This window comes from Amblyomma maculatum, chromosome 1 (assembly GCF_055883805.1).
Source record: "Amblyomma maculatum isolate TAMU_Amacu chromosome 1, ASM5588380v1, whole genome shotgun sequence".
Lineage (NCBI taxonomy): Eukaryota > Metazoa > Arthropoda > Arachnida > Ixodida > Ixodidae > Amblyomma > Amblyomma maculatum.
The window spans coordinates 305067245-305088473 of NC_139344.1; the positions used below are offsets into that span (position 1 = coordinate 305067245).

The 21229-nt window shown below is 45.1% G+C and overlaps 1 protein-coding gene across 8 annotated transcripts in view; it reads right to left on the reverse strand.

Moving 5' to 3' along the window:
* Positions 1-4558: 4558 nt before the first annotated feature.
* The window catches only part of LOC146206983 (uncharacterized), a 229459-nt gene continuing 212788 nt past the window's right edge, over positions 4559-21229 (reverse strand). For 3 of the 8 annotated variants that reach the window (XR_014704394.1, XR_014704298.1, XR_014704357.1), the window contains 2 exons: positions 5762-5905; positions 4559-4858 (listed from right to left, as the gene is read on the reverse strand). The gene's annotated coding sequence lies outside the window, so the exon portion shown is untranslated. Of the gene's footprint in view, positions 4859-5761; positions 5906-9237; positions 9303-17494; positions 17572-19025; positions 19191-19263; positions 19397-21229 lie in introns of all 8 variants that reach the window. The other 5 variants (XR_014704371.1, XR_014704311.1, XR_014704333.1 and 2 more) reach the window with 4 other exon arrangements.

Below are 21229 nucleotides of genomic sequence, written 5' to 3' on the forward strand. Positions count from 1 at the left end.
ATTAAAACACATTCATGGCTTAGTACGTTTTAATTTCTTCCCTTGTCGCAAAACTTAAGACCGCACTTCACATGGCAGGCACCGATGTCGGGGAATTCAACGCGAAGCAGTGGTCTTGTAGTACACGACACACCTCGACGAAGTTACTGCCGTCGTACGAGCCGGTGTTTTCACAAAGTCAAACATTTTGTCGAGACAGTCGTTTTTCTTGTTCCACGAAGTCCACGGGTGTATCCACTCGCTCGCATGGTTTTTGGCTGGCGCACGCAGAAATTCTGTAAAGACGCGAAAAGCGTACCCCACAGATCACAACGAGTTGAATACTGCGGCTGGGTGCGGTGCCCACACACACGACCACGCGTATGGCGAATTCTGCGCTGGCCGCTAGCGCCCCTAGCGGATGACGTCACGTGCATACCTCCTATAGATACTACTCCGGCATGAAAAATCACCTTGTAGAGGTCTTTCCACTCAGAAGCACTGCCAAGTTCGAGCATGCGCGCAGTTTGGCGGAGTCTATTATGCAATGCCTACCAAGCCTACCAACGAGCGAGCGGAACGTGGCGGCATGCTGAACACTAATACTTACAGAACTCTCCCAGATGCAAAATCAACTCATAGATGTCTTTACCTTCAGAAGCAGTATCAAGTTTGTACACCCACGCAGTTTAGCAGAAACTATTGTGCAGCACATACCAGGCCGGCCACCCAATAGGTGAAATGCCGTGGCGGGCTGAACACGAAGTCTTATAGAAAGCTCTCCGAGGTGCAAAATCCCCTCGCAGAGGTCTTTTTTTCATTCAGCAGTACTATCAAGTTTGTGCGTGCACACAGTGGCAGAAACTATTATGCAACACCAGGCCGGCCGACCAGCGAGTGCAATGTGGTAGTGCACTGAAATCGAAGAGTTAAACTCTCAAAGATGCTAAATCCGTTCGCAGAGGTCCTCTTTACATTCAAAAGCACTATCAAGTTCGTGTGTGCACTGAGTGGCACAAACCTATGCAACACTAACCAGGCCGGCCAACCAGCAAGGGGATAGTCACGGCGCACTGTACACAAAGCCTTCGTTCCTGAGTAAGCGACATGCTATAGAAGACTGCGACTATCCTAATATTTGCCATCAGATGTTCACTGGCTTAAATATTCTCATGCCCCCTAATTCATTGGTACCACAATATTTTTAAGCCAGGCCAACCTCAGTTCAGTTCAGTCGTTCAGTCGCGTCCGACTTTTCGTAACCCTATGGACCATGTCACGCCACGCTTTTCAGTTTTTCGCTATCTTCCTAACATCACATAACTTCATCTGCAGCACCTCGAGGATGCCATCTAACCATCGCGTTCGCTGCCTACCCCTTCTCCGGCGAACCTCAACCTTTCTCAACATCAAATCTTTCTCCAGCGACTCCTCTCTTCTCATCAGATGACCAAAGTAGCTGAGCTTTAGCTTTAGAATTTCACCCTCCAATTAGCAGTCAGGGTTTATGGTCAACAATATCGACTGATTTGATCTTCTGGCAGTCCAAGGAACTCTCAAGAGTCTCCGCCAGCACCACAATTCAAAACGCGTCAATTCTTCGGCGGTCAGCCTTCTTCACAGTCCAACTCTCGCATCCATACAGCACAACTGGAAAGACCATAGCACGACTTATACGGACATTGGTTGGCAGACTAATGTCTCTGCTCTTTACTAGGCGGTCAAGGCTAACCATGGCTCTCTTTCCCAGAAGCAGGCGTATTCTAATTTCATGGCTGCAGTCTCCTTCCGGAGTAATCTTGGAGCCCAAGAAGAGAAAATCTGTCACAGCTTCCACTTCTTGTCCCTTGATGCTCCAGGACTTGATAGGGCAAGACGCCATGATCTTTGTTTTTTTAATGTTCAGTTTAAGCCCAAACTTCTCACTCTCTTTTTATACGCGCATCGGAAGTCTCTTGAGTTCCACTTCACTTTCTGCCATTAAAGTGGTATCATCCGCATATCTAAGGTTGTTGATACATTTTCCAGCAATCTTCACTCCAGCTGAAGACTCGTCCAGACCAGCCTTCCCCATGATGCACTATGCATATAGGTTAAATAGGCAGGGCGACAGTATGCAGCCTTGTCTCACTCCTTTCTCAATCGGAAACCAATCAGTAAGACCATGCCCAGTTCTGACTGTGGCCTCTTGCCCTTCATACAGGTTCCTGAGGAGAATGATGAGGTGAATTGGAACTCCCATCTCTTGGAGAGCTTGCCACAATCTGCTGTGATCTACGCAGTCAAATGCTTTTGCATAATCAATAAAGCAGAAGTAGATGGGTTTCTGGAACTCTTGCTTTTTCCATGATCCAGCGGAGGTTGGCAATCTGGTCTCTAGTTCCTCTGACCTTGCGAAACCCAGCTTGCACGTCCGGAAGCTCTCGATCCACATACTGCTGCAGCCTACCTTGGAGGATTTTCAACATCACCTTGCTAGCATGCGAAATAAGCACGATCGTGCGGTAGTTGGAACAATCTTTGGCACTGCCTTTTTTTAGAATGGGGATGTAAACTGACCTCCTCCAATCCTGTGGCCACTGCAGGGTTGTCCAGATCTTCTGACATAATGTATGCAGAATGTTAACAGTGTCATGGTTGAGGTTTTGAAGCAACTCAGCTGGAATGTCATCAATTCCACTAGCTTTGTTCTTAGCAAGGCTGGCTAAGGCCCATTCAACTTCACTCTTCAGGATGCCCGGCTCGAGATCAGTAATCACAACCGTCTTATGTGGGGTTTGCACATCCGGGTCCTTTTTGTACAGTTCTGTGTATTCCTGCCACCTCTTCTTTATCTCTGAGGCTTCAGTGAGGTCCTTGCCTTGTTTGTCCTTTATCACACCCAGCTTAGCACAGAAGCTTCCTTTGATATCTTTGCCTTATACAGAGCTCTTGTGTTGCTTAATTGGCTCAACTGCTTGGCACTGTATGTTCAGGAAGCCATTCTTATCTCCTTGCTATTTTCTGAAAATCTGCATTGAGAACCTTGTATCTTTCTCTTTCCCCCAACTTTTGCCATCCTCCTTTCCTCAGCTATTTGCAAAGCCTTTTCAGATAACCAGTTTGCTTTCTTGCATTTCTTTTGCTTTGGAACTACCTCAGTAGCAACTTCTTGTATTATATCACGAACATCAGTCCATATCTCTTCAGGCTCTGTCTTCTAGATCTAATTCTTGAAAGCAATTCCTCACTTCCACAGCATATTCTGATGGAATTTGATCCAGATCATACCTGAAAGGCCTTCTAGTTTTCTGAGTTTTCCTCAATCGAAGCTTAAATTTGGCAACAAGAAGCTGATGATCGGTGCCACAATCGGCCCCAGGCCTTGTTCATACTGCTTGTATAGCGCTTCTCCATCTCTGCCGGCAAAGAATATAATCGATCTGATTATACCAGACCATCCGGTGAAGTCCACGTATACAGGCGTCTCTTGTGCTGTTGAAAACGAGTATTCGCTATGGTCAGGTTGTTTTCTTGACAAAACTCTACTAGCCTCTGCCCAGCTTCATTTAGCTCACCAAGACTGAACTTGCCTGTAATTCCGGATATTTCTTCACTCCCCACCTTAGCATTCCAGTCTCCTATGAGAAAAAGGACGTCTGACAATGGAGTGCGGTCTAAAAGGCATTGCAGGTCCGCATAGATCTCTCAACGTCAGCTTCTTCAGCAGTAGGGGTTGGTGCATAGACTTGGATAACTGTTATGTTGAAAGGGTAACCTTGGATCCAAATTGAAATCATTCGGTCATTTTTGGGGTTGTACCCTAGCACTGCTTTGCCCATTCTTCTGTTTACTATGAGAGCGACCCCATTCCTTCTCTTGGATTCGTGCAAACAATAAAAGACATAATGGTCGCCGGAGTTAAATTCTCCCATTCCGGTCCACTTGAGCTCACTGATACCCAAGATATCAATGCTCAATCTGTCAATTTATCGCTTGACGACATCCAGTTTACCTTGCGTCACAGATCTTACATTCGATGTTGCTATGTGATATATCTCCTTGCAACATTGGATTTATGGGTCGCTTCCCGACACATCCACAACTGAGCGTCCTTTTGGCTTTAGCCCAGCCGCTTTATTCGTCCTGGAGCTACTAGGAATCGCCCTTTTTTCATCCCCAGTAACACATGGGACGCCTTCCAACCTGGGGGGCTCATCTTCCGGCGCCATACCATTAATGCTATTGTGACTGGTTTTCTTGGCAGGAAATACTGGAGTGGGTTGCCATTACCTTCTCCAGTGAATCACATGTTGTCAGAACTCTCTGCCGTGACCTGTCTATCTTGGGTGGCCCTACACAGCAGAGCTCACGACTTCATAGAGTTTCGCAAGCCCCTCCGCCACGACAAGGCAGTGATCCATGAAAGCCAACCTACTGGCATGCATATTGTTAGAATCAAGGTTTATATATTGGTTCCATGTTTCCTAGTCAATTCATTGCTTGGAGACATTTTCATGCAGAGCTGTTTGTGCAATTCATTGCAGAAACACACTGAAAAAAAGCAAACAAGATTGTAAACAAGATTTTTTTTATTCAGTAACATCAGGTGCAGAAGTTGTGACCGGATGCCAGACTCACTAGACGACCTGGTGGCGATGTAGGGGAAGCAGCATTTCTATTTTGGTCGCTGAAGACTGTGGGGTTTCCGAAAGACAGCGCTGGTATTGTTGCAAATCAGGGCAAGGTGCTAAACATTAGACAGGTGCAGATGCCGCCCAAGAAAGCAACAGAGCCTGATGTCTCAGCCTTTCCTGCAGTCATCACTCATGGCCGCCATCTCATGATGAACCCCTGTATTTCAGCTATGTCAATATCGTCCTTGTAATAGATATGGCATCTACGAAAACAGAAAATCAAAACAAGTATACTTTTTGTGGGGCTCCCCACACAGTTATTGTGTGTCAGAGCTCCGTAAGAGAGATCTCAACCGCAGTCTAGCTGTCACATCCTTGCAGGATGGGCAATATATGCTGATTAATTTAATTTCACATTGAGCTTTCGAAATTTATAGTAATACTAACAGGATTTTTGAATTTTGGCATAAGCCAGCACTGCATGGAAGTAACAATGATCTAGCTATAGGAAGCTCGTAGGTGGGTAATAATCAGGGAAAGTCCTCTTTAGCTCTTTAGCAAAAAAAATCGCCTCTTGTGCTGCATAAAAGTCATGCGCACACAACTTTAGTAAACACATCGCAGGTTACATTCCTGCTCTACTTCTGCTAATGCAACAAACTGAGCTTTTTCCAGCTCCAGATCGAGCCATATCGAATCTTGAGCAATTCCAGGCAATTAGTGGGAGCAAAAACAAGACACGTTGAGGTAACTTGTTTTCAGGCGCATGGCAAAGTTGGTGTACAACGACAGACTTTCTCTTAAAAGCAGCGCATAACCTTTAGATGCATGTTATTGTTTAAGAAAAGGAACTCACTTATGCTGCAGCCACCGGCTACACAGCAGCTTCCCCTAGCTGGTCGAAAAGGAAACACTGTGATTTATGGTCATAACAGACGTAAACAGGTCTTAGGAGGAATAACTGCGTCACAGTTTCATGAAAAAGAGGTACACTGAGACAGCTTGACTGCTAAAAGGCACTGTACAAATGTTATGCCTTAAAGAAAAGAAGAAGCTATAAAGAAAGGTACTAAAGGCTAGCTAATAAAACAAGCAGCACTGAAGCAAACTCAAGTACCACTAGCAGTACACAGGTACACAACATAGTAACATATATAAAGCATCACCTGTTGCTGCCCCGCATAGCTTCCAAGTGGCTAAAGGCTCCTTTTCTTTCTTTCCATGCTTCACGATAGCAATGCTGATGATACTCAAGATATTGCACTTCATTCGCAGGTGTGCTGGACGGTTTATAGCAAATGGTACTGGCTCTGAAAGCAAAATTTAAGATAAGTGTTGAATGGCCCCCATTGCAAGCAAAATTAAATGAAACTTTCGTGCAGAAACGTGTCAGTCTAAATAAAATTTCTGTTCTCAAAAAAATTAAGTTAGAGCTACACTATTCAATACAGATATCAAATAGTGATTGATCAAGAGTGCGAAGCAGTAACACATCCCTGCATATGTGTACGCTCAGAGTCTGATTGGAATAATAAGAGAAATTTTCTTTTGCAAACTAGACCTCAAAGGAAAGGTTGCATAGAACAGCTTTGAGGCTGCGAAATTCTCACCACACTTAGCGTGTCATTCCTGAAAATGATCATATTCACTTTTTAAGATCTGTGCATTCTCGGAGCTAACTAAATATAACAAGAACACAAATCTTTCCAACAAACAATACTTCCTGAGCAGAAAATGGAACACTCATTTTGGCATCACAAGTCAAACACTCAAAAATGGCAGCTGAGGTTAAGCAAAAATAAACATGCCACCCACCATTATGGTAAGGAAGAAAAAAAAAAGCACATACTACATGCAGCAGTTGCAGCGGTGGCGTAGCGGTAGAACATCCGCCTCGCATGCAAGAGGAGCGGGGGTTCAAATTCCGGTGCCGCGCAATTCTCCACCGGATTTAAAAAAAAATCCGCATGTCGATGGAATTGCATAAACAGGTTTGGGGTGCGACCTGATGCCGGTGACACCTCCGGCAACGCACTCCCTCACCAGAACAGGAGTTGGCCACCCTGGTGCAGTAGTTGGCCGCAACCTCTCATGATAAGCTCCATGAAACCCCAACCCCTAGTCACCAGCGGCTGCGGAACAACTGATCACGGCGGCGGTCAGACCTGTAACGCAGCGGGGGGTGCTAAGAATTTCTGGCTCCGCTGGACAGGCCGCCATTGGAAACTGACCCTGGCAATGTTTAACGTTAGAACCCTAGCTAGTGAAGCTAGTTTAGCAGTGCTGTTAGAGGAACTAGAGGGTATGAAATGGGATGTCATAGGGCTTAGTGAGGTTAGGAGGCCGAATGAGGCATATACTGTACTGAAGGATGGGAATGTACTGTGTTATCGAGGCTTACCAGAGAGGAAACAACTAGGAGTAGGTTTCCTTGTCAATAAGTATATAGCGGGTAATATAGATGAATTCTATAGTATTAATGAGAGGGTGGCAGTCGTCGTAATTAGGCTTAATAAGCGGTATAAACTGAAGGTTGTACAGGCCTATGCACCCACATATAGTTATGATGACCAGGCAATTGAAAGCTTCTACGAAGATGTAGAATCGGCAATGTGAAAAGTAAAGACGCAGTATACTGTACTAATGGGTGACTTCAATGCCAAGGTAGGGAAAAAGCAGGCAGGAGACCAGGCGGTAGGTGACTATGGCATTGGTTCTAGGAATAGCAGGGGGGGGTTACTAGTTGAGTTTGCAGAGCGCAATAACTTAAGAATCATGCATACCTTCTTCAGCAAACGGAAGAACCGGAAATGGACATGGAAAAGCCCTAACAGGGAGACTAAAAATGAAATTGACTTCATAATGCGTTCAACCCCCGCCATTGTGCAAGAAGTAGAGGTAATCGAGAAAGTGCGATGCAGTGACCACAGGATGGTGAGGTCCCGAATTAGCCTAAATCTGAAGAAGGAACGCAACAGATTAGTAAGAAAGAAACCCATCAACGAATTAGCCATGAGGGGGAGGGCAGAAGAATTCGGGATCTTGCTACAGAATAGATATTCAGCTCTAACCGAGGATGGCGACATTACCCTAGAAGCAATGAACAATAATTTCAGAGATATCATTACTCGGTGTGCGGTAGAAGTAGGCGGTAGGATAGTTAAAGAGGACACCGGTAAGCTGTCTAAGGAGACGAAAGATTTGATTAAGAAACACCAGAGTATGAAAGCTTCCAATCCAACAGACCAGATTGAATTGGCCGAGATATCAAAGCTAATCAATAAGCGCACGGTGGTCGATATAGGAAAGTATAACATGGAGAAAATTGAGCATGCTGTAAAGAACGGGGGAAGCCTTAAAGCAGTAAAGAAGAAATTGGGCATAGGCAAAAACCAGATGTATGCGATAAGGGACAAGGCGGGCAACGTCATCATGAATATGGACAAAATAGTCAAAGTAGCCGACGAGTTCTATACAGATCTCTACAGTAGCCAAAGTAGTCAGGACCGTAACGAGATTAGCAGCAGGGAAAAACAGTCAAGACGTTCCACCAGTGATGAAGGACGAGGTCAAGAAAGCATTACAAAACTATGAAAAGGGGGAAATCGGCTTGAGAGGATCAGATAACTACAGATTTGCTAAAGGACGGGGGGGATATCGTGCTAGAAAAACTGGCTACAATGTATACACAGTGCCTGGTGTCATCAACAGTACCGGAACCATGGAAGAATGCAAACATTATCCTCATTCATAAGAAAGGGGACTCTAAAGACCTTAAAAGTTACAGACCAATCAGCCTACTGTCTGTTACATATAAGGTATTTACTAAGGTAATCACTAATAGAATCAGGACAACCTTAGACTGCAATCAAGCAAAGGATCAAGCAGGTTTTCGGAAACGGTACTCGACTATCGATCATATCCATACCATCAATCAGGTGATAGAAAAATGCTTGGAATATAACCAGCCCTTATACATAGCATGCATTGATTACGAAAAAACATTTGACTCAGTTGAAACATCGGCGGTAATGCAGGCATTGCGTAATCAGGGGGTAGAAGAGCCGTACGTGAAAGTGCTGGAAGATATATATAGTGGCTGCACAGCAACAATAGTTCTTCATAAAGAAAGTAACAAAATTCCCATAAAGAAAGGTGTCAGGTAAGGAGATGCAATCTCCCCAGGACTATTCACAGCTTGCTTAGAGGAAGTATTCAGAGACTCGGAATGGGAGCAGTTAGGGATAAGGGTAGATGGAGAATACCGCAGTAATCTGCGATTTGCTGATGACATTGCCTTGCTTAGCAACTCGGGGGATGAACTGCAAATAATGAATGATGACCTAGACAGGAAAAGTAGAAAGGTAGGCTTGAAAATCAACATCCACAAGACTAAGATAATGTTCAACAGCCTCGGGAAGGAACAGCAGTTTACATTAGGAAGCGAAGTACTGGAAGTAGTAGGCGAATATGTCTACTTAGGACAGGTAGTAACCGCAGATCCGGACCATGAAAAGGAAATAACAAGAAGAATAAGATTTGGATGGAGCGCATTTGGCAAGCACTCGCAGATTATGACTAGCAGCTTACCGGTATCGCTCAAGAGGAATGTATACAACAGTTGCATCTTACCGGTACTCACCAATGGGGCTGAAACGTGGAGGCTAACCAAGAGAGTTCCACTTAAGTTGAGGACAACCCAGAGGGCTATGGAACGAAAAATGGTAGGGGTAACATTAAGAGATAGGAAGCGTGAAGAGTGGGTCAGAAAAATAACTCAAGTTACCGACATTCTAGCAGAAATATTGAAGAAGAAATGGGCATGGGCAGGACATGTAGGGCGAAGAGAGGATAACCGATGGTCACTTAGGGTAACAAACTGGATTCCAAGAGAAGGACAGCGTAGCAGGGGGCAGCAGGAAGTTAGGTGGGTGGATGAGGTTAAGAAGTTCGCAGGGGTCAAGTGGATGCAGCTAGCACAGAACCGGGTAAAGTGGAGAAATATGGGAGAGGCCTTCGCCCTGCAGTGGGTATAGTATGGCTGATGATAATGACCTGCAGCATGTCGACTTAAGATTGCTTGCTTTTGTATCCTCTAAGCCATGGTGTACTAGAGTTTCGAACAAGAAAATTTAGAAGCAAATATATATAAGTGGTCTTCCCGGGAAAGATTTCGGCGAGGTCAGCTTAAGACCATATCTATGCATATACGCAAAATATTTGGTATATGCTTAGAATCTACTCATTCTTACAGTTACAGGAAATGCAAAACTAATAAGAAAAGAGTTTCATCTGAGTGTATAGCAGTGGTGCACAATCGGAAAGCAAGCCGCTTATCCTTTCTGCTATTTGCAGTGTCAAACACCTATACTTCGCTAAGTGCTGGAGTTGCCTTGGACTGCGACACCTAACCCTTTCTGCCCGGCTACAGCAGACTACTGCAGTTCCGGTGCATGATCTGCGTCTGATCGCCATGTGACAACTGTCATCTGCTTCATTATTAATATAAACAACGCGAACACGAAGACAAAGGACAAGAAAAACACAGTACAAGCGCTGTTATATAATAATGAATCAGTACCAACTCGCCCAACAAAGTATCTTGGTATGTCATCTGCTGCCTTAAAAACAGACAGCATTCCTGTGTCTGCAGTAGTATGGTAGCAGTGCATAATCTGAAAGCAAGTCGCTTATCCCTTCTGCTTTTTGCAGTTTCAAACACCTATACTTTGCAAAGTCTGAAGTTGCCTTGGACTGCGACACCTAACCCTTTCTGCCCGGCTACAGCAGACTACTGCAGTTCCAGTGCATGATCTGTGTCTGATCACCATGTGACAACTGTCATCTGCTGCCTTAAATACAGACAGCATTCCTGTGTCTGCAGTAGTATGGTAGCAGTGCATAATCTGAAAACAAGTCACTTATCCCTTCTGCTTTTTGCAGTGTCAAACACCTATACTTTGCAAAGTCTGGAGTTGCCTTGGACTGCGACACCTAACCCTTTCTGCCCGGCTACAGCAGACTTCTGCGGTTCAGGTGCATGATCTGCGTCTGATCGCCATGTGACAACTGTCATCTGCTGCCTTAAAAACAGACAGCATTCCTGTGTCTGCAGTAGTATGGTAGCAGTGCATAATCTGAAAGCAAGTCGCTTATCCCTTCTGCTTTTTGCAGTGTCAAACACCTATACTTTGCAAAGTCTGGAGTTGCCTTGCACTGCGACACCTACCCCTTTCTGCCCAGCTACAGCAAATTTCTGCGGTTCCGGTGCATGATCTGCGTCTGATCGCCATGTGACAACTGTCATCTGCTGCCTTAAATACAGACAGCATTCCTGTGTCTGCAGTAGTATGGTAGCAGTGCATAATCTGAAAGCAAGTCGCTTATCCCTTCTGCTTTTTGCAGTGTCAAACACCTATACTTTGCAAAGTCTGGAGTTGCCTTGCACTGCGACACCTACCCCTTTCTGCCCGGCTACAGCAAATTTCTGCGGTTCCGGTGCATGATCTGCGTCTGATCGCCATGTGACAACTGTCATCTGCTGCCTTAAATAGAGACAGCATTCCTGTGTCTGCAGTAGTACGGTAGCAGTGCATAATCGGAAAGCAAGTCTCTTATCCCTTCTGCTTTTTAACACCTATACTTTGCAACATGTACTGGAGTTGCCTTGGACTGCGACACCTAACCCTTTCTGCCCCGCTACAGCAGACTTCTGCGGTTCCGGTGCATGATCTGCATCTGATCGCCATGTGACAACTGTCATCTGCTGCCTTAACCCATTCGCATCAAATGACGGCGATTCGCCGTCCGGTGGTGAAAGGGCCGAAGTGGCAAAAGACGGCGAATCGCTGTTTGACGGAAAACCGCTAGTTATCGCGATAAATAAGAGATGGCGCCTCAGGAAAGTTTTCCTGGTTTTTGCTTACTAGTTTTTACACCAGATGGAGATAGTTGTCTGCAAGATTCTCAAATATTTACAAGGAGAAAAGTGTTTTTCAAGCCCGCGCTTTTTAGTCGATCATGGCGACGCGACGAGGCAAGCCTCTCACGGAGGCAGAGATTGAATCGCTTCTATTTGCGAGTGATGATGACGACAGTGACAACACTGTAGTTAGAGATGACCTGCAAAGTAGTGATTGCGAAAGTGACTCGTCCGAAGAGGATTTAGGCTCTGACGCCGAGTCAAACTCGTCAGATGTCGACTGCGCGCCGCCTGCAAAAGCATCGAAGTTAGAAGACTGGAAGTGGAATCCGAATGACAGCGACGAAAAAGTGGAAAAACGTTTGTTCAGTGGGAATCCAGGAATGAAAAGAACTCTTCATTTAGCCCTCTCTGCGAACCCGACAGCTTTGACGTCGTTCAACGGCTTGATCGGCGAAGACTTCTGGCAGATGATCGCCGATGAAACGAAAGCATTTGCTGTTCTGAAACAGGCTTCAGCTCCTGATCCTTCTTGGTTTCCCACAGCACCAGGTGAGATGAAGGTTTTCTTCGCAGTCTGTGTACTTATGAGCCAAGTCAGAAAAAACACAATTCAGTCATATTGGGCACACAGATCAGTAATTAGCATACCGTTTTTCCCATCACTGATGCCAAGGCAGCGTTATCAAGCCCTTTGTAAATACCTGCATTTCTCAGACATTAGTGGCCAAGCCAACGGGGATAAGCTGTGGAAGCTCCACTCAGTGTCAGTGTTTCTCCAGTTCCTATTATCCAGAAGAGCAGTTGGCAGTGGATGAGAGTCTCATGAAGTTTCGAGGCCGACTCTCCTTTGTGCAGTTCAACCCGTCGAAGAGAGCTCGCTTTGGCATAAAATTTTACAAGATCTGCGAATCGACCAGTGGATACTGCCTAAAATTTGCGATATATACTGGAAAAAGTGACAAGTCGCCTGCGACAGCTGGGATGCTGTGCAGCGAGGCCGTTGTTATTGACCTTGCGAGTGAGTACCTACCAAATGGACATACCATTTTTGTGGACAATTGGTATAGTTCTCCAACCCTGTTTCTACGTTTAAAAGATTCAGGATCCAATGCTGTTGGTACAGTGAGATTGCACCGCAAACAAATGCCGAAAGATTTCAAGAAATTGAACTTGCAGCGGGGCGAGTGCTCCACTGTTTTTTCCCATGGCATTATGGCTACAAAATGGCAGGACAGGAAACCAGTGACAATGCTTTCCACTGTCCACGCTGCTGCAGACTTCAGTGACTTGGGGAAAAAAACAAAAGATGGTCAACCGATCCGAAAACCTCGTGTCGTGCTTGACTATAATAAAGGCATGGGAGGCGTTGACCGCCATGACCAACAGCTGGCTTCCTTCCCCATAATGCGCCGATATGCCAAAGGATACAGGAACATTTTTTTTTAGGTTATGGATTTAGCTGTTTATAACAGCTATATCTTGTTTCAAAAAGCGACTGGAAAAAGAATGTGCTACGCAGATTGGAAGGTGGACCTCGTCGAACAGATCGTCGAAGAAACTGTTTTGCCAGGATATCAGCGCAGAGGAAAACCAGCTGTTGCTCCATCACCGTTGCGGCTAGAAGCTTCTGAGTGGGCGCATTTTCCTCGCCAGATACTTCCCAATGCTGTGAAAGAAAATCCATCTCGAAGATGTGTGGTCTGCAAAGCACAAGGGAAGAGAAGTGAAAGCCGTTAGGAATGTGAAAAATGCAACGTCGCACTTCACATGCCAGAGTGTTTTAAGATTTACCATACTCGAAAGAATTTCTGATTCCAAACATACGTGCGTGTCTTGAGAGCAAAATAAAACAATTTTTTTTTATGCTGTCACTTTTCTAGCGCAAGTTATTGCGATTTTTTTGCAGCGACCTCGGTCGCGCCGCACGCCCCAAAACATGTCGCGGATGGCAGCGCGCGGAACGTGGATGAAGCAGCGGAAGCGAATGGGTTAGAAACAGACAGCATTCCTGTGTCTGCAGTAGTATGGTAGCAGTGCATAATCGGAAAGCAAGTCGCTTATCCCTTCTGCTTTTTGCAGTGTCAAACACCTATACTTTGCAACATGTGCTGGAGTTGCCTTGGACTGTGACGCCTAACCCTTTCTGCCCGGGACTTCTGCGATTCCGGTGCATGATCTGCGTCTGATCGCCATTTGACAACTGTCTTCTGCTGCCTTAAAAACAGGCAGCATTCCTGTGTCTGCAGCAGTATGGTAACGGTGCACAATCAGAAAGAAAGTCGCTTATCCCTTCTGCTTTTTGCAGTGTCAAACACCTATACTTTGCAAAGTGCTGGAGTTACCTCGAACTGCGACACCTAACCCTTTCTGCCCGGCTACAGCAGACTTCTGCGGTTCCGGTACATGATCTGCATCTGATCGCCATGTGATGGCGACAACTGTCTTCTGCTGCCTTAAAAACAGACAGCATTCCTGTGTCTGCAGTAGTATGATAGCGGTGCACAATCGGAAAGCAAGCCGCTTATCCCTTCTGCTTTTTGCAGTGTCAAACACCTATACTTTGCAAAGCGCTGGAGTTGCCTCGGACTGCGACACCTAACCCTTTGTGCCCGGCTACAGCAGACTTCTGCGATTCCGGTGCATGATCTGCGTCTGATCGCCATTTGACAACTGTCTTCTGCTGCCTTAAAAACAGACAGCATTCCTGTGTCTGCAGCAGTATGGTAACGGTGCACAATCAGAAAGAAAGTCGCTTATCCCTTCTGCTTTTTGCAGTGTCAAACACCTATACTTTGCAAAGTGCTGGAGTTACCTCGAACTGCGACACCTAACCCTTTCTGCCCGGCTACAGCAGACTTCTGCGGTTCCGGTACATGATCTGCATCTGATCGCCATGTGATGGCGACAACTGTCTTCTGCTGCCTTAAAAACAGACAGCATTCCTGTGTCTGCAGTAGTATGATAGCGGTGCACAATCGGAAAGCAAGCCGCTTATCCCTTCTGCTTTTTGCAGTGTCAAACACCTATACTTTGCAAAGCGCTGGAGTTGCCTCGGACTGCGACACCTAACCCTTTGTGCCCGGCTACAGCAGACTTCTGCGATTCCGGTGCATGATCTGCGTCTGATCGCCATTTGACAACTGTCTTCTGCTGCCTTAAAAACAGACAGCATTCCTGTGTCTGCAGCAGTATGGTAACGGTGCACAATCAGAAAGAAAGTCGCTTATCCCTTCTGCTTTTTGCAGTGTCAAACACCTATACTTTGCAAAGTGCTGGAGTTACCTCGAACTGCGACACCTAACCCTTTCTGCCCGGCTACAGCAGACTTCTGCGGTTCCGGTACATGATCTGCATCTGATCGCCATGTGATGGCGACAACTGTCTTCTGCTGCCTTAAAAACAGACAGCATTCCTGTGTCTGCAGTAGTATGATAGCGGTGCACAATCGGAAAGCAAGCCGCTTATCCCTTCTGCTTTTTGCAGTGTCAAACACCTATACTTTGCAAAGCGCTGGAGTTGCCTCGGACTGCGACACCTAACCCTTTGTGCCCGGCTACAGCAGACTTCTGCGATTCCGGTGCATGATCTGCGTCTGATCGCCATTTGACAACTGTCTTCTGCTGCCTTAAAAACAGACAGCATTCCTGTGTCTGCAGCAGTATGGTAACGGTGCACAATCAGAAAGAAAGTCGCTTATCCCTTCTGCTTTTTGCAGTGTCAAACACCTATACTTTGCAAAGTGCTGGAGTTACCTCGAACTGCGACACCTAACCCTTTCTGCCCGGCTACAGCAGACTTCTGCGGTTCCGGTACATGATCTGCATCTGATCGCCATGTGATGGCGACAACTGTCTTCTGCTGCCTTAAAAACAGACAGCATTCCTGTGTCTGCAGTAGTATGATAGCGGTGCACAATCGGAAAGCAAGCCGCTTATCCCTTCTGCTTTTTGCAGTGTCAAACACCTATACTTTGCAAAGCGCTGGAGTTGCCTCGGACTGCGACACCTAACCCTTTCTGCCCGGCTACAGCAGACTTCTGCGATTCCGGTGCATGATCTGCGTCTGATCGCCATTTGACAACTGTCTTCTGCTGCCTTAAAAACAGGCAGCATTCCTGTGTCTGCAGCAGTAGGGTAGCGGTGCACAATCAGAAAGAAAGTCGCTTATCCCTTCTGCTTTTTGCAGTGTCAAACACCTATACTTTGCAACATGTGCTGGAGTTGCCTTGGACTGTGACGCCTAACCCTTTCTGCCCGGCTACAGCAGACTTCGCGGTTCCGGTGCATGATCTGTGTCTGATCGCCATGTGACAACTGTCTTCTGCTGCCTTAAAAACAGACAGCATTCCTGTGTCTGCAGCAGTATGGTAGCAGTGCATAATCGGAAAGCAAGTCGCTTATCCCTTCTGCTTTTTGCAGTGTCAAACACCTATACTTTGCAAAGCGCTGGAGTTGCCTCGGACTGCGACACCTAACCCTTTCTGCCCGGCTACAGCAGACTTCTGCGATTCCGGTGCATGATCTGCGTCTGATCGCCATTTGACAACTGTCTTCTGCTGCCTTAAAAACAGACAGCATTCCTGTGTCTGCAGCAGTATGGTAGCGGTGCACAATCAGAAAGCAAGTCACTTATCCCTTGTGCTTTTTGCAGGTGAGCGATAGAACCTTTTGTTGCTTAGCCCATAATTCGTTGCGCACTGCTACTAAACTCGATTCTTTGTGTAGCGGCTTTTCTGTCATTTTGTGCCATGTTGAAAGATAAAGAAATCGAAAAGGCATTGGCGATTTCAAATGTGAGATGACAACTGAACTGCATTCTATCAAAGATAGCGTAAAGTTTTGCAGCAACACTTGTGACAATATGGAAGTCATTACCACTGAAATAAAGGAGCTAAGGTTTGGTTTGGTTTGGTTTGAGGGGTTTAACGTCCCAAAGCAACTAAGGCTATGAGAGACGCCGTAGTGGAGGACTCCGGAAATTTCGACCACCTGGGGTTCTTTAACGTGCACTGACATCGCACAGCACACGGGCGCCTTGCTTTTCACCTCCATTGAAAAGTTGCCGCCGAGGCCGGGATTCGATCCCGCAACCTTGGGAACAGTAGTCGAGCGCCGTAACCACTGTGCCACCCCGGCGGGGTTAAAGGAGCTAAGGATAGAGCTTAGTGACCTGGTAAGCCGCAATGAAAATCCGAGAGTTAAAACAAACGCTTGGCTCAAAAGATTAAAGAACTTGAGCAATATGGCCGCTTAAACTACCAGAACTTAAGGGTGTAATGTCAGATGTTGAAATCAGCGAAGTGGTCGAGAAAATCGGCGAGGTCATCAATGAACAAGTTTCTGTCACTAACATTGACGCGTGTCACAGAATATATAGCCAGAAGAATTAAACCAACATCGTCTGCTTTGTGCGCTGAGATAAGCGCCATGCATTTCTTTCTAAGGCGAGAAAGCAGCAGCTATCTAATAAGGAACGTGGTTTCACAGACACAGACAGCGGGCGTATCTATGTCAATGAACACTTGATCTATGCTAACAAACAACTGCTGGGAGCGACTATTTCTTGTAAAAATTTTTATGGACGAATGGGTGCAAAATTTTCACACAAAGGGATGAATCATCTGACACAATCAAATCTTTGCATGATCTGATCTGGGTAAAATGACTGAATGAATGGTGACGTTTTGACAGCTCGTTTGACACGGACTGCCCACTCCACTGCATTCACTGTGATACACTATGCTTTAACAAGTTTGTCACTTCCATAGAAAGATTCCCTGGAATACATATTAACGCCCGTACTAGTATGAAGAACAAGCGTGACTCTTGAGTTTCTTGTGTCATTAAAACCTGCAGTTTTATGTGTTTTTTTTTACTGAAACCTGGTCAAAATCTCAAGATGATCGTTTGCAGTTCAAGAATTCAGGCATCATGGGCTCATTCGCCCGATCGAGAGAGATTGCGGTACTATATACCTTTCAGTGACAGATCAATTTAGAGCATTTAGCCGTATCATTGTCCAACGTCATTTTGGTTGTGATATACCGACCTCCTGCAGAAAAAAAATGCATTTTTTAAGTTTCTTGAAAGTTTATCTTGAATCTTGCCAATTTTCGGTTACTTTTTATAATAATGGGCAATGTTAACATTAACCTAATGCATGATGATTGCAGCACACGTGAATTCAATAATATTATCGCGACCTATGGTTGCACAAATGCTATATCTCTACCAACTAGAGTTACAGCTTCTCTTTTGGATGGTTGTGTCACATGTCTCCTCAAGCAAAGGTTGGCCTGTTATCTTCTGTGACCACATCCCGATTTTTGTTTTCTTCGTGTGAACCGCATTAAGTCAGTATCCAAAAGCACTGCGAAAGTAAATAGGGCTACTTGCAAAACAAATCTTGTCAGATCTTCAATTCTTATTGAAAACACCAGCTGGAAGAATGTATATGACATATCTGATGTCAACTTGGCACATACATTTCTTGCAAAGTTTACAGAATGTTTATAGCACTGAATTTCTTGTAATTGAAGTCAAACAGTACTTCCGGGTCAAAAACCTGTTGTATAAACGAATGCAGATTAAATATAAGATGCCGTATGCCCTCGTGATGCAATCCTTTTTACTGAGTTGAAGAAATTCAGAAATAAATTGAAGACCTCAAAGCAGCAAAAACAGCTTACTATACAGAACGCTTCAACAGGGTATATAATGATCGCAAGGAAGTTTGGTATGAGCTAAACAAATTATTAAGCAAACACAAGTGCAAAGATAATGCAGAAATTCCTATATCTCATTCCCAGACCAGTGGAACTGATTTAATAAACACTATAAACCACTTTTTCATTGAAGTTGGTAAACCCAGTTTGGAACAATCTATATAAAATCCCTCCGTACATAACATCATTAAACTTTTACCTAATTCTATTGCATTGCTGCCTGTGGTTCCTAAAGAAGCAGCTCTTTATATTGGTATTATATAAAAATGTTTCTGGCGCTTATGACGGTATTAAAGCTATACAGTTGAAGTGCATCCATTTGCGACATTCTAGCTTATACAGTAAAACTTCGTTACAGGAGACACTCAAGGGACCCGAAAAAGTTCTCTTGTAACCAAAAATTCTAAAAACACTGTGTTAATCAGTTTACTGCATATGAACATATAAATGTATTCACACACATTAACAGGGAATTGTTCAGGAAAGCTTAAAGAAGTTATTCATACTAGTATGTATTTTTGTGAGTGCAGAGCATATTCCTTCTCAAATTCTGGAGGTAAAGCACTTCACTTTGCAAGCCTTCCTGTTGCTCAAATACCTTTTAAGCACTCTTACATGCTCATCACCCTCAGATGCTGACACTTTTCCTCTGAAATGTCCTCGTTGTCATCCTCTGTGGCACATGTGTCATTTACTTGCGCGAGAATTGCAGTCTGTAAGCTCTTTGGGAGCACACAAGATCCACATCTGCAGATATGAATTCCTCAAAAGATTCTGGTACCTCAACAGTCTCTTGGATGCTCGCCCAAGCTTCATTTTCAAGGAAGCTTTCTACAGTATCCGTATATGAACCCTCTTACACCATGTCACCACATTTAAAGCCTGCTTGTCTGAAACAGTTTTTCGCTGCTTGACTTCTCGGGCCATTCCAGACACCTGAAATCACCTGAAAAGCAAACTTTGCATCAATTACTATTGTACGGTCTTGCTACCTGTCAAGAAACAGGCATTCTACCAACCTTGTTTTGTACCGCAAATCGACAGAGTGCATAATGGCTTTGTATATTAGTTGAAGGTAGCATGTGGAGTTTGGAGGGAAAAAATAACTGGTTGCTTTGAGCACGAGAACTTTGGTGCTGCTACAAGCATTGTCTGCAAAGAGAAAGACATCAGGATTCTGAGCTTTCATCCTGTGATCAAATTTTAACAAATAGGAGTTAAAAATGCTGGATGTCATTCATGCATTTTGATTTGCTGTGTAGGTGACGGCAATGTGATGCCAGTGGTTGAAACAAACAGGGTCGTTTTGACTTTCCAATCAATGGGAAGCACTCCTTCTTAGTTCCTGACATATTGTAACAAAAAGGATGCTGATATGAAACAGAATTTAGCTAAAGGAATCTGAAGTGCATCATGTACGAGTTGGTACGTTCCAGATGCATTGCATGAGCACACCTGGGTTGTGTCTCTTCTAAATAGTGAAGAATTTACTCTAGGGAGCTGAAAAAGTTGTCCTTAGTAACCGAGTGTCTCTTGTAACCATGTCTCTTGGTTGGTTTGTGGGTTTAACATCCCAAAGCAACTCAGGCTATGAGAGACGCCGTAGTGGAGGACTCCGGAAATTTCGACCACCGGGGGTTCTTTAACGTGCACTGACATCGCACAGCCCACGGGCGCCTTGCTTTTCGCCTCCATCGAAAAGCGGCCGCCGAGGCCGGGATTCGATCCCGCGTCCTTGGGAACAGTAGTCGAGCGCCGTAACCACTGCGCCACCCCGGCGGGGTGTAACCATGTCTCTTGTATGCAATGTTGTTAACATGGCAGACATAGGAAAACCAACCAAAACCATTTTCAGATGTCTCTTATAACCGAGTGTCTCTTGTAACAGTGTCTCTTGTAATGAGATTTAACTGTATTATAATCTGCCTCTCACTAGCAGTGTGCTTCCGGATGAACTGAAAATAGCTCGAGTATGCCCGGCATATAAAAAAAAAAATAGAAATGAAGCTACGAATTATCGACCTATCTCCGTATTATCTGTGTTCTCTAATGTATTCGAAAGAGTCATTAACCCTTTCTTGCCGAGTGTTGCCCACAGGCAACACACCAGAAAATATTTTTTTTCTGGAGCAGTTTCGGTTTCGGACGCCTTTTCTTACCTCCAAGCTCCGCCCATATTACTACTACATGGACATGTTGCGCCATCTGGTGAGTAATAACGAAATTGATGAAGAGAAAAAAGAAGTTTGGCGCGCATATCTCTGCCGAGCAGTCGACTACGCGGCTTCAACCTCTGTGCACCGGTTTCCTGGTAAGCGGTCATATTTCCTCTGTGTCTTTCCTCAGTTGCTTAGAAGAAGGCCTTGGTTTGCTCCTTGTCGAATTACCGTAACTGGCACTGCTAATTTGTGCTCGTAGGGGCGCGTCTAGTGTTTGTTGCCTACAGGCAACACCCGGCACTGTGCAGTATTTTTCATTCCGCTGAGTTTTCGGTGCGCTGCCTTTCTTCAATAGTGTGATACGCTGCCCACACCGCTAACATATCTTCTGCACGGCATCATGCAGGACGCACGGACCTGTCTACAGGTACAAAGAATGGATCCTAACATATTTTATGGAAAAATAGCCGCAAAGGCGCCGCCTGAATACAGCGATGACTCGGACCTCGACTCGTCAAGCGACGAAGAACCAGAGAATGGTACTTCGGCCCGGGCATGTAAGGATTCCTTTTGTTCCACCACTTCTAATAACATAAACATTCGAGCCACAAACGAAGTAGCATTTGTTGCAGAGTGAAGAGGTTCGATCATCTTGAGCACATTTGGCTCTGCACTTTCGCGTGTAGCCACTGACGCCAGCAATGAGAGACATTATCGTGTCTACGCGTTTTCCTCAGCTATATATATATATATATATATATTGAATGCCTGGTAAGCTGCGCTGTAGGGGTTGCTTTGTGCGCTTCAAACACCATCTCTTTTTAGC